Raw genomic sequence first — 4,881 nt, 5'->3', positions numbered from 1 at the left:
AGTTAGACCATCAGACCAGAGCCACATACAGAGTTAGACCATCAGACCAGAACCACATACAGACAGAGTTAGACCATCAGACCAGAGCCACATACAGAGTTAGACCATCAGACCAGAACCACATACAGAGTTAGACCATCAGACCAGAGCCAGATACAGACTTAGACCATCAGACCAGAGTCACATACAGACAGAGTTAGACCATCAGACCAGAGCCACATACAGACTTAGACCATCAGACCAGAGTCACATACAGACAGAGTTAGACCATCAGACCGGAGCCACATACAGAGATAGACCATAAGACCAGAGCCACATACAGACAGAGTTAGACCATCAGACCAGAGTCACATACAGAGTTAGACCATCAGACCGGAGTCACATACAGACAGAGTTAGACCATCAGACCAGAGCCACAGACAGACAGAGTTAGACCATCAGACCAGAGACACATACAGAGTTAGACCATCAGACCAGAACCACATACAGAGTTAGACCATCAGACCAGAGCCAGATACAGAGTTAGACCATCAGACCGGAGCCACATACAGAAACAGTTAGACCATCAGACCGGAGCCACATACAGACAGAGTTAGACCATCAGACCAGAGTCACATACAGAGTTAGACCATCAGACCAGAGTCACATACAGACAGAGTTAGACCATCAGACCAGAGCCACATACAGACAGAGTTAGACCATCAGACCGGAGTCACATACAGACAGAGTTAGACCATCAGACCAGAGCCACATACAGAGTTAGACCATCAGACCAGAGCCAGATACAGACTTAGACCATCAGACCAGAGTCACATACAGACAGAGTTAGACCATCAGACCGGAGCCACATACAGAGTTAGACCATAAGACCAGAGCCACATACAGACAGAGTTAGACCATCAGACCAGAGCCACATACAGAGTTAGACCATCAGACCAGAGACACATGCAGACAGAGTTAGACCATCAGACCAGAGCCACATACAGAAACAGTTAGACCATCAGACCGGAGCCACATACAGACAGAGTTAGACCATCAGACCAGAGTCACATACAGAGTTAGACCATCAGACCAGAGCCACATACAGACAGAATTAGACCATCAGACCAGAGCCACATACAGACAGAGTTAGACCATCAGACCGGAGTCACATACAGACAGAGTTAGACCATCAGACCAGAGCCACAGACAGACAGAGTTAGACCATCAGACCAGAGCCACATACAGACAGAGTTAGACCATCAGACCAGAGCCACATACAGAGTTAGACCCTCAGACCAGAGCCACATACAGACAGAGTTAGTTGGATCAGTACAGTGATCAGTTTATCATCAGGTCAGCAGGTAAGTTAATATCTTTAAACAGGAAGTGATGTCAGTGTCCTGACCTCTGACCCTCAGCCATCTGTGAGGAGATTCAGCAGTCTGATCAAAATAACACCAGTAGAGACCTTCATCAGACTGACTGAAGTTGTTGATGGTAAACTGTCCTTCAGGTCCAGATCCAAGTTTAGAACCATCTCTGATGAAGAAGGCTTCGTGTGAGATGTTATCTTTCGTTCTACAGTGCAGAGTGACATCACTTCCTGCCATTACAGGAAGTGCAGAAATCTCCAGAATAACCTGAGCCTCATCATCTGAAAAAGAAAACAGTTAGACCATCAGACCAGATCATGCAGGAGGAATCAGTAGAACCTGGATCAGTGCAGTGATCAGTTTATCATCAGGTCAGCAGGTTAGTTCATATCTATAAACAGGAAGTGATTTCAGCGTACTGACCTCTGACGCTCAGCCATCTCCGAGGAGATTCAGCAGTCTGATCAAAATAACACCAGTAGGGACCTTCATCAGACTGATTGATGTTCCTGATGGTAAACTGTCCTTCAGGTCCAGATCCAATGATAAATCCATCCCTGATGAAAAAGGCTTCGAGTGCGACCTGATCGTTGCTTCTACAGCGCAGAGTGACATCACTTCCTGCCTTCACAGGAGGTGCAGGAATCTCCAGAGTAACATTAGAATCTGCAGAAGAAGAAAACAGTTAGACCATCAGACCAGAGCCACATATTGTTATATTGACATGTAATTCGCTTTTATCCAAAGTGAGTTACATTTGAAGAACAACATAAAAGCAAAAACAGAGCATCAAATACAGCACCAGATCTATAACTGACAATACATACTAGTAAGAGCTAAAAGTACATCACATCAATGGGGTAAATACGTAGGGAAGGAAGTAAGAGTTAACAAAAAGTGCAATCAATACAGGATAATACTAAGGGGATAGACGAGGAGCACAGGAAGTGCATGCTTGTGGAGTTAGAAGTGTTATAAGAGGAAGTGTGAGTTTTCAAGAGCTTCTTGAAGTTAGAGAGTGACGCCCCTGCTCTGATGGCGTGTGGTAGCTCGTTCCACCATCGTGGTGTCACAGATGAGAACAGGGATTGGGATTGCTTTGTGTGAAGGGATGGCAGAGCCAGGCGGCGTTCGTTGGAGGAGCGTAGCGGCCGAGAAGGAACGTAAGTTTGTATTATGGAGTTTAGGTAGATGGTGCAGACCCAGTAGTCACTCTGTATGCAGCGTTAGTGACTTGAATCTGATTCTGGAGGCCACGGGGAGCCAGTGGAGGTCACTGAGTAACTGGAGTGACATGAGTCCTTTTGGGCTGATCAAAAACCAGACGTGCTGCTGCGTTCTGAACCATTTGTAAGGGTTTCACCGCACAAGCTGGGAGACCTGCTAGGAGGGCATTGCAATAGTCGATGCGAGACATAACCATGGTCTATACCAGAAGCTGGGTGGCGTACTGAGGTAGGGCCTGATTTTCCTTAGGTTGTACAGAGAAAAGCGGCACGACCGAGAGACAGCAGCAACATGGTCTGAAAAGGACAGCCAAGTTTTTCACCACCCTGGTTGGAGTGATGGTTGAGGAGCCAATTTGTAGTTTGATGTTTGATGACAGATTGCTTGGCTGGAATGACAAAGAGTTTAGTCTTACAGAGGTTTAGTTGAAGGTAGTGAGCCTTCATCCATGCAGATATGTCCGAGAGACAGTATGCGATCCATGCCGAGATGGTGGGGTTGCCTGGCGGGAAGGATAGGTAGAGTTGCGTATCGTCTGCGTAGCTGTGGTAAGAGAAGCCATGCAGGCCTGTGATGGCCTAAGCCACACAGGTTAACAGCCAGCAATGGTAATACCGCACACAAGCCATGTTTTAATTACACATTAAGTTATTTTTGCAGCGGGCCTAGTTAAAGTAATAGTTTATTTCAGGTATAATATACATTTATTTGCTTTAGCAATACACTGTTTAAATGGAGTGCACACATTTTCACATTGTAGGGTTATGTAAACATTTTCTGTTCATTCGTCCATTTTGTTTTCCCCTTATGTGTAAATTGGTTTGGCCAAGCCACTATATATGTTCTGGAACATTTCATTGGCATTAAAGGAACCGCTCTAAGCTGGTTTAAGTCCTATTTATGAGATACTGATATACAACAGTTATTACACAATCACTCAAAAATATACCAGGCGAATGTCCATGTTTTGGCCATATTTACTGTTTATATGTTCACTTTTATTGGGAGTTATCTTCAAAACATTATTTCTCTCCATACAACCACGTTCCAAATAACATAAAGCTTCCAAAACATTGTAATATTGATAAAAACAGTCAATATATATGACCAAACACTCCATGTTTTACACGCCCACAGCTTGAGAACAGAACATCCTACAGGGCTGCAATGTGGTCTCATTTTGTTCATCTCGACGTGACGAATCCAGACATATCCTGGATGTCTGTGTATCTCCTACCGGTCGCCAGCAAATCAAACTCTTCTTCTCTACTTCAATCTGACGACAGAAAAGAAACTTAACACTGACACCGACCTCACCAAGATGGCCGCACCCCAGATGGTCTCTGTTGACACAAAGCGCAGCTGTTTTAGGACGGAAAACAGCTAGAACAGCGAAAATCGATTACGCCCCCTATATCAGGTCAGTCCGTTCCCATGTTAATTTTTGGCGATTTACAGGTTTTGTACTTTAACAAACTCCTCCTAGAGAATTAATCCCACGGGCTTAAAATTTTTGCTGTCTAGTCTAAAGCTACTGACAATTAAAGGTTTTTCAATCTGTGGGTTTTCGAACGGTGTGCCCACCATAAACACATTTACGTACCAATATTCAGTTACAGTTTTAGCGCCACCTACTGGCAACAGGAAGTAAGTTCTGTGTGACACTTGTCATGTGATTTATATAATACTTTCATAATATGTTCCACACTTGTTGTACTGGGACATAACTAATAGTTACCGGCTGCTCTCTAGCGAAGAGATTCTAAAATCCTTCAAGCAGCGTCCAAAGTACGTAATATTTCAGAGCTGCAGCTTCTGCGCCTCAGCTTGCAGCTTTAATTATATTAATCTTCACTCGTGCTTCTCTGCTCATGCCAAGCTGCCAAGTTTCCAACCACCACAGTTGTTATTGCAGCCATCTGTGGGCACCCAGAGCTCTGTGACACTACTTCATATTTATACAGAAACTGGACAAAGCAGCCTGCTGGTAGAAAAGTAAGCAAGGAGGTTGAACTACACGGTAAGTTCTGAAAATATGTGTCTGTCGCTTCATTCCAGCTGGTTGTATTTTGCTATGAAACAAGTTAGCATCACATAGAGCTGATCGATCAGAACGCCATTTAGGACAGACAGAGAGAGAGCAACAGGTGATCAGACAAACAGATTAAAGGTGTTTTCTTATTCTTTAGTGTCAGTGGTTGTTTTCACTTCAGCTCACCTGCAGGAACAGTCAGCCCAGACAGCTGCAGCAGCACGGACACACCTGCAACAGGAAGTCAGAGGTTACTGAAGGTCAGAG

General features: G+C 44.5%; 1 long non-coding RNA gene across 1 annotated transcript; it reads right to left on the bottom strand.

Annotated features, from left to right (window-relative positions):
- Nucleotides 1-1,423: 1,423 nt before the first annotated feature.
- LOC123965716 lies at nucleotides 1,424-4,880 on the bottom strand. The gene is made up of 3 exons (XR_006823762.1): nucleotides 4,801-4,880; nucleotides 1,779-2,021; nucleotides 1,424-1,636 (listed from the first exon to the last, which is right to left on the bottom strand). It is a non-coding gene; the product is annotated as an uncharacterized LOC123965716 (long non-coding RNA).
- Nucleotide 4,881: the final 1 nt, after the last annotated feature.

Source organism: Micropterus dolomieu, unplaced genomic scaffold (genome assembly GCF_021292245.1).
Source record: "Micropterus dolomieu isolate WLL.071019.BEF.003 ecotype Adirondacks unplaced genomic scaffold, ASM2129224v1 contig_10906, whole genome shotgun sequence".
In the NCBI taxonomy this organism is placed as follows: domain Eukaryota; kingdom Metazoa; phylum Chordata; class Actinopteri; order Centrarchiformes; family Centrarchidae; genus Micropterus; species Micropterus dolomieu.
The sequence above is the reverse complement of the archived record's forward strand: the minus strand, read 5'-3'. Positions and strand labels throughout refer to the sequence as shown.